A 9348-nucleotide genomic window follows, 5' to 3' on the forward strand; every position below is an offset into this window, starting at 1 on the left:
GTGTCCAATGAGTCATTTCGAACCGCCTCCAAAAGACGAGAGAATGTCACTTGTGTCCGGCTCATATCTTTTAGTCTGAAATCCATTCTTTCTTCTAGTATCTTGAACATGCCTTCAACTGCAAAGTGCAGTGCAAAAGTGGCTTTTTGGTCGAAGTCGCTCATCGAGTGCCGTCCCGCTGACCTGAGTGTTGTGTTGACCAGTCGCAGGTCCTGCCAGCCGATCGGAGAGGGCCGGCCGATATCGTCGCTCAGCCGTACCCCGCGCCGGTCGCAGGTGCCGAGCCGCTGCACCGGCGGGCCGACGTCGGCGTAGCGGGCCGTCCGGTACACGGCGCCCGACAGCACGTCGTACACGAGCGCGCCGCCGAGCGGGCGCAGCAGGCCGGCCAGCCGGCGCTCGGTGGCGCCGCGCAGAGCCAGCACCAGCAGCGGCCGGCCGCGCCCGTTGGCCACGGCGGCCAGCGAGTCGGTCGGCAGCACGGCGCCGTCGGCGGTCCGCTCGGCGTCCGGCGCCACCGAGACGAACACGCCGCGCCGCGCCACGGCCAGCAGCAGTGGCGCCAGCAGCAGCGCCGCGCCCGGCGGCGCCTGCAGACTCACCGAGCCCCAGTGGAGGCGCGCCACCAGCTCGGCCACGCACCGGCACACGGCCGGCTCCGTCAGCGCGTCCATCGCTGCAACACGAGTCGCGGGGTTACTGCGTGGTCTGTGGGTCAGGTGTAACTGGGAAACATTTTTATTTTGCATCATATTGTTATTTTTCTACTGTTTAGCTCGCTGGTTAGGTCGCTACATTGACGGTACATTTATAGCTTTACGTTAGCTCGCACAAGAATGGCCGATATCGTCGCTCACACAATGAATATCTTAGAAGCTATTTCGGTCATTTTCTGCTCAGTTAAAGTACTAAATTCACTCTAAAAGACAAAGGAACTATAACCGAATAATTACAGGACAAGAAGTAACTGCCCTCTTTCATTTATGCAAACTAGCCAAATTAGGGGGCAAGCTCGATGGAGGGCAGTATCAACCAACGCCCCTTTACCTTACCTTACCTTAGGAGTACACGGAATTTAGAGGCCTGTGTAGACCTGTTGGTCCGGATCTTTACTCTAAGTACTCGCTCGTGGAAGGTTACTGGTCGTCGAAGGTAGAGGAGAAGCGGATAGCTTCCCAGTGAATGTCCAGTCGGGATTTAAAGGTGTTGACAGAGGGTGCAGCCAGTTGACAGAGGTTGACAGAGGGTGCTTTAGCCATTGAAGAATGCAGAAGAGCTAGTGCCGACGACGGCTCGTCACATAATCGATAGAAAACATAGGTATAGCAGCACAAACTTGGGGACAAAAAAGTTTGGGGATGAATAAAATAATACAGTGTGACTTCTCCCTGAAAAGTGGTTCACCTATAAAATAAGCCTGTTTAGCACTTCTCTGCTTCCAATGCCTTTCAATGCCGAAATAAATGTCGAATGCTATAATAGCCGTTTTCACGACGGGGTAACCGGCGAGTGCACCTAATTTGACCAAATCTGTACCTATCTCTCTTTTACAGCAAATATCTTTATTTTATGAATTTATTTCAGTGTTTTAATCGATGATACTCTCTGATATTACAAAGCAAGGCATATAAGCAATCAGTGCAACCCTATAGCTGATAGCTACTAAGAGACACACTAATCCTAATTTGACCAAATCTGTACCTAATCTGCACCAGATGTGCACCAAATGTGTACCAGATGGCCGTCGTGCATGAGGTCACATATCAATGCGTCACGCAGTGGCCATCTTGTGAGGGCTGTTCAGTCCAGTGCGTCTTTGGTACACGGTGACTTACCCCGAGTCGGTCCGTTCGTTGATTCACGATCTCTCACCACCCGTCCATGCACGATTTAGGCTGTACGTATAACAGGAGATTTATCAGCAGCGGCAAGCAGACTAGCAGGATGGCATGGTCTCCGAGTGTCACCTACCTTGGTCTCACACTGCAGAATGCAACCGACATCATCCGGACTTAAGGGCAACAATAGGTGCCGGCATCGTCATGCTGCCATGGAAACGTCAATAGACGCTAAGGAAGCGTGCCTGGTCAAATGCAGACAGTCGATCCCTATTCCATTAGGGCTGACACAGCACATACGTAGATGGTGACAGCTTAAGTGAGCCCTTTGACCCTCGGACACTGTACACTGTACAGTGCCTATAGACCGTGCGCACAACATAGGTTGAACCGCTTCAGGTATCTTGGAGCTTCCCATACCTATATCTGTAAGAATCTTGCCCATACCTAAACTTCCCGACCAAAGCTAGGTACCACTTTATTTTATTTTATTTTTTTGTTCTTCTCTGCCACGCGAAAAATGACAATTTTAATTTCTGGGCTATAGAAAAGCAAACCTCTAGATAAAAATGAGCTTGAGAAGTAAAAAATAAAAACATGAGTTTTGTTTCAACATATCTGCCGACACCGTAGACTGCAGTTCTAACAAGCACTGCACATTTTGGATGCTGCATGCTTATTCACAGTCAGGCTACGTCCTCATGCCTAGGCCGGGAGTGTATGCAAGTGAGGTGCATTATGAGATATTCCAGGTAAAGGCTCTTGCAGTCGCGGCACGAGTGGTGGCCGACCCGGCCCGTTGAGACAGGAGGTCACGGGGGTCACCTTAGCGGTCACGTGTGCCATGTCGGTCCCGGCAGACAGGGTGTGATGCGGGTCAGCCCGCCGCGACCGTCCTCTGCTGGCTGGCACGGCTAGTCACGGCCGATGTGACAGCGATGGAGGGGCCGAGAGGGGCCGCTACATGCCTACATGTTTTACTAACCATGCAAAATAAAAATAACCGCTGATGTAAGACATATTTGTTTCGAGCGGTCGGTGAAACAATTGCACTTCGGCGTCTGGATTAAGATAAAAAAGAACTGCATCCGGTAACTGACCTAAAATGGTAAAATTTGAGTGAATTTAATGCAACCGTCCATCCCACAGTTTTGCACCGAGCACCGACGCACATACCCCAATGTATCGTAATTCGTATATGCACACCAGTTCGTATGGCGAAGTGAACGATCGTGCTAGAAGCCATTCTGTTACGGAAAATCCTTTCGCTGACAGACATCAGACGCTCTCTGTCGTCAGCGGCATGAACTACTAGCGCAACAGCTTCCCACTGCAGAGCAATCGGCAGACGCCTTTGCCATGTAAAAGATAAGATGACAAACCTTTAAATAAAAGAATTTTGTAAAGCTTATTATGAAACTTCGTTTCAATTTTACGAGCGAGTGCGAAGCACTTAGCAAAAGTACCATGGGCCGTTTCTACATTTCTAGAACGGCTGCGCGTGGACTTTGGCAAATTCATCCCCGGAGACTATAGAGAAAAGCCCACACAATCAACTGACATTGAGAGGCGGCCTTGAGCGTGGCCATTGCACGTGGAGCCGGACCGCTACAACATCTCAAGCTGGACCGATTGCGCTCAGTTGGTACAGGATCGATTTTTTTTTAGATTTTTTTTATAAATTTAGTCCGAACCTTTTGATGGGAAGGATTCACAAGGACAGAGCCACCGCTAAGCGAAGCTTGTTGCGATGACCCTGCCCTCTACCCTCCGATCGCGAAATTCCGATTCTATGGCAGAATTTAGAGTCCAAAGTTTAACGTGCGCACAAAGCCGCGCACGGCCGGTCCCCTCGCTGACTTCTCCTGGCTACGGCCTGCCACCAACCGCAACCATACCTGTCAGGAGGCCCATAAATGTCGAGCGCCCGCCGCGCTTCGAACCCGGACTGTCATAACCGGGAACGCGTGCTCTCACCACGCGGAGTCCAACGCTCTAACCAACTGAGCTACGGGACCGGCAATGATTTGAATGTCCCGCATGCATACGCCGGTTGATGAGGGGGGGGGGTGGTCACGTCGTCATTTCGGACGTTGGTAAGGCTCGCTATTGCGATCTGCACTCATTAGTCCCGATACAAACGTCTTTCTAGTTTGGTAAATAATAGGTAAAGATCAGAAATGGATTAGAATCTCGAGAGCATTCAATATTCATTTGCATGCAGAAGCTTAAATTTTGTTTTGTATTCAATCGCTTATACAGACAAATTATCCCCTATCCTCGTTTCCGGCTTATTGCTTTATTGCTTTATATTTGCTTTATATTTCCGGCTAATTGCATCTTCCTGTGAAAGTTCCTCTGGCACTGACGGCGTTGCGAAGTTGCGACATCTGAGGACTGTGCAGAGGTTCACTTATGACGTCACAGGTCAGTGACCTGACCTGACCTGAAAATGCGGTTGGTGTCACAATCAAAGGTCAGGTATGCCAAGTTTCAGCTCTCTATCGCCGGCGTGTTCGGAGCTATCGTGAAAAACCCTATGGGGGGGGCGGCACCCGCCCGCCCCCCCCCCCCCGTCGGCCGGCGAGGGTTAATGATACGTGTAATACCTGATACGAGCATAAGGTTAAACATGCTTAATTTCATTTCAATAATAACGCTCGAAAGCGTCACAGCTAGACAAAAAAGAAAAGCTGTAGGTACTTAAAAATAAGCGGATGTGAACACAACCTCCTTGACCGGATCCTTACAAAATGCAAGTCACGGGCCATGGCACCCCAGAAAACCTTGCTTAAAAAGACCCACTGAATCGCCACGAAATCAAGTGCTTTAACCCTCGCCCGGCCGAGAGTTTTTTCGCGGTTTTTTTTCGCGATAGCTCCGAACACGCTGGCGATAGAGAGCTGAAACTTGGCATACCTGACCTTTTATTCAAGCCGGATCTTTTGACACCAACCGCTTTTTTGGGTCAGGTCAGGTCACTGACCTATGACGTCATAAGTGAACCTCTGCACGGTCTTCAGATGTCGCAACTTCGCAACGCCCTCACTGCCAGAGGAGATGTCACAGGGAAATGAAACTTGCAGGATCTAGTATCCATTATGAGTCTCACAACTTGTATATCTCAGATTTTTCCTAAAGGTCATATGAGGTCAGGTCATTTTCGTGACCTCACCATTATAGGTAAGTCAATGGGGAAAAATGAAAACTGCTATTCTGGCGCCGGGAACGATCTCCAACTATCTCAAGCACACAGAATCGTGATTTGATGCACTCCTTGCAAGGTTAGATGCGTCATTTTTGCAATGTTGACCTTGCGTGACGTCATTTATGACGTCATCAAGGTCATATTAGTTTTTCGTCAATAACTCTTGATCAAATTGAGCTAGCGAGTCGGGAAAGCCATCAATGGACTCAGGAAGACCTGCCGAATCGATTGATATGCGACATGACCTCTTTCGACCAACTTCGTGACCTGGGGGTGCTGACCTGACCTTGACCTGAGGTCAACACCCCAAGTTGACCTGACCCGGACAAAAAGTATATCATTCGACGCGTCTGAGCGAGGCGAACACGATGCTGCCAAAATCGTGGCTCTGCGGCCGTTTTTTGCGAAGTTATTCACCAAAAACTGAACCGTACCTTAGGGCACTTGACCTGACCTCAGAGGTCACCGGTTGACCTAGGACCTTAAAATCGGGTACCAAACTCTGCGTCGCGTAGCGGCGCACACGCTCGTTTTTTCCGCGACGCGCTAGCTCCACCAGGGGCGAAACGGTGAGGGGGGGTCGTACCCCCCCCCCTCGGCCGGCGCGTATGTAGAAAACCAATAGGTCCGGCGAGGGTTAACATAGGATAGGCGTGTCATCTCTATGTGTATAAGATCTCTATGAAGGGGAGGGGGGAGGGCGGGTGCCTCCCACTATAAGCTATTTCACGATAGCTCCGAGCAAGCCGGTGATAGAGAGCTGAAACTTGACATAGGTACATTACTTTTGATCCAAGCCGTATCTTGTGACACCGACTGGCATTTCCAGGTTAGGTCAGGTCACTGACATATGACGTCATAAGTGAGCCTGTGCACGGACCTCAGGTGTCGTAATTTCGCAACGCCCTCATTGCCAGAGGAACTTCCTTAGGGAGATGAAACTTACAGGATGTATAGTACCCTCCAGACTCCAGAGGTCTGAAAATATGTATATCTGATTTTTCCAAGAAGGTCATATGAGGTCAAGTCGGTCACGTGATCTCACCATATAAGTCAATGCGGGCAAAATTAAAGCTGCTATTTTAGTGCCTGGAACGATCTCAAACTATCTCAACCACACGGACCTATAGATACCTAAGTCAATGGGAGAAAACTGAAAGTCGCCTTTTTTAGACGGAAGTCATTTTAAACACTCTAACCCTCGCCTGTATAGGGGGGGGGGGTCGAACGGACCCCCCCCCCTCGGTTTTTCGCGAATAACTCGCGTAAAAAGCGGCCGATTGCGATGAAACTCTCAGTACCCTCGCGTTAATCAATTTTACACCTACCCTGAAATTTTCATGACCCTGCCCTTAATGACCTTTGACCTGTAACCTACTTTTCGAGACCATGTTTGGCCGGAATCGCGATTCGGCGTATGTCGGCTCGCATTAGCAGCGCGTTTGCAGTCTTTTCGTGGTTTTAAGCGTTCAAACATGGGATATGATGTTGCTCCCATGCATGAGGGTGGGTGTCAAGCAGAAATGTCAATCGGACACCAACTTTTTGGTATACCGATACCAAACCGATACCAACTCGGTATTTGGTATTTCAATCCTAATGTGTTTGGTATTTTGTTGGTATCATGAACCCTCGCAAATGTTTAAGAGGCTAAGAAATCGGTAAAAAGTTGGTATTATCCTCAAGTTCCCAACTTGGTTTGGTTTCGGTATTGCTCCACGGTTTTGGTTGGTATTTGGTTTGGTATCGGTATTCCGATTTTCCGTAATTGACATCACTAGTGTCAAGGTCACCGGAAGGTCAAGTCAGGTCATTGACCTTTGATGACCTCGGTTCACTTTTTCGAGTTTTAGGTACATATTTCTAGGCCAGTTTTTGGAGCTGAATTCGGATTTAGCATCCAAATAAACATTTACGAAGTAGTTTTGGTGCCTTCGTAACATGTTACGAAGCTGTCAGAGGCGGTTGCCACCTACTGCGAATACCCTTACTAGTTGACCTGACCTGACCTGACCCGACCTGACCTAAATGCATGAAGACATCATCTGTGATCAAAACTAACATGATATTCGTGATCAGCACCCCGAAAACCCCATAGCAGCCACGCTTTACGACTTTCTAACAGGTCCCGATTTTCCCGACTTTTGGGTGACTGACTTGGAAGGTCAACCAATGACCTAGGACCTTAAAATTGGGTATTATTGGCTTCCTCTCGTCACGGGCAACACGCTCGTTTTTTTTCCGCGAAGCTCTAGCTCGATTAGGAGCGAAACGGCAGGGGGTCCAACGAACCCCTCCCCTTAGGTATACGTTCGCGGCTGGAAAAACACCAATACGGGCGAGGGCTAAAACACTGAATCACTATTGTATGACACACTGAACATGCCAAAATGGCACCCGTGACCCCTTTTTATGCCCCTGAGGTCATCTCAGGTCACCAATGGTATCTGACTGTTTTTCGCGAATAACTTTTGAGAGAGGCATGCTAGAGCGATGAAAACATCTTAGTTGTGTTTGGCTAAACGATACGGATCGACTGACATGCAACTTGACCCTTACCGGTCAGGTTATGGCCTTGACCTGAGGTCAAATTTTCAAATTGACCTTTCAAGGTCAATTGATAGTTCATTCGACGCGTCTTGACGAGAGGAACACGATTGTGGTAAAAGAAAGTTCGTGCAAGGTTTAAGTCAAAAGTTATTGCAGAAAAATTGTTTCCAAAAAATCGGCTTTTTTGGCAGTTTTTGCCCCCTGCAGGCAAAACTGTTGACGGTAGGTCAAATCTGAGAGAATTACTCAGAAAGAGCGCTAAAAGGGCTTTCAACTGCGCTTTTCCGCGGCGCTGTAGCTTTATTAGTTTTCGGGCTGTGCGTCGATTTGCTGAAAATTGTCGACATCTGACCTACAAATCGACGAATTTTGACCTTTAATGACCCCTGGTGACCTGACCTTTGACCTGACCAAAAAAGTGACCGAAGTGATTTCTTCCTTATTTTTGACGCTCTTCCGAACGCCGCCTTTCCCGTATCGCTACGTGGCCCAGGAGCCGAGTTAGTAGGGGGATGTTCACCCCCCCCCCCAGCAGGGCGTGGAAATCCATGACCCCCAGTAGGGCCTGAGCAAAGCGGCAGTAACCCTGATGATAAAAGTCGGCTTGAATGAAATGTTTATCAATTTTCACAGAAGCCATTTTTCTTGTGACATTCCTAATTTGTACTTATATTTTAGCGATTTATCGATTGATAAATCCAGTTGTTGCCGCATGCGATAGGATGAGCGATAAACGATAAACGATAATCTTTGCTGTTAAGTAAATCGGTTATCGTTATCGTTTATCGCTAAATTTTCAAAATTATCGCTCATTCACTTATCGCATCCACATCGCAAGTTACAAAAATTATGAACGATAAACGATAAAATCCTTCCTGATGAGGAGCTCATCAGGAAGGAGCTGCATGGGCCATGGGAGCAAGGAAGCTGAGGTGAAGCCAGAGCACTTCCCCAGCCTGCACAGGGACAAGTGGATCGCATTGTTCATCAAGTACTACACCCCCCTGCCCAGCTCTGCCGCTGTGGAGCGCATGTTTAGCACGGCCGGGGATGTCCTGAGGCCCAAGCGCGCCAGCATGACCAGCGACAAGTTTCAGCAACTGGTCTTCACCAAGGGCAACATGGCCCTCCTGGAGGCTATCTTGAAGAGAGAGAAGATGGAGTCCACTGGCCAATACTGACACAGAGCATGAGACAGCTATGCTGAGCTTGACTAAAATGTGCTTCTTCCTTTTCCTTTACTTGTATGATCCAGTATTGAATATATACCTACTGCAAATAAACTTTAAGTAGGTAGGTACCTACAGTTTTTAAATAAACTAAGTACTTCTGATCGCTTTTGTAATCGGTGTTTAAAACAATTATCGTTATCGTTTTATCGTTTATCGTTTCGCTATCGCTGTTAAAAAACAATTATCGTTATCGTTTTATCGTTTATCGTTTCGTTTTCGCTGTTAAGAACAATTATCGTTATCGTTTTATCGTTTTATCGCTATCGCTGTTTTTTTTTAAATTTTCACGTTTATCGTGTGTTGTTATCGGAAACCTTTCTTATCGTTTTATCGTTATCGCAGGTCCGATAATTAGTTATCGCGGAAAGCACTGGATAAATAGACGCGTCATAGGGTTTGTTCCAAGCTTATATCTCCGTCCATGATGTTGCAAAAGATGCCAATGGTGCCTAACACTTTACAAAATGATACCCTCCAAATATTTGAAGACCACTGCATCGAAATTATCGCCAAATTAACG

Source organism: Amphibalanus amphitrite, unplaced genomic scaffold, assembly GCF_019059575.1.
Source record: "Amphibalanus amphitrite isolate SeventyFive unplaced genomic scaffold, NRLGWU_Aamphi_draft 001244F_arrow, whole genome shotgun sequence".
Taxonomy (NCBI): domain Eukaryota; kingdom Metazoa; phylum Arthropoda; class Thecostraca; order Balanomorpha; family Balanidae; genus Amphibalanus; species Amphibalanus amphitrite.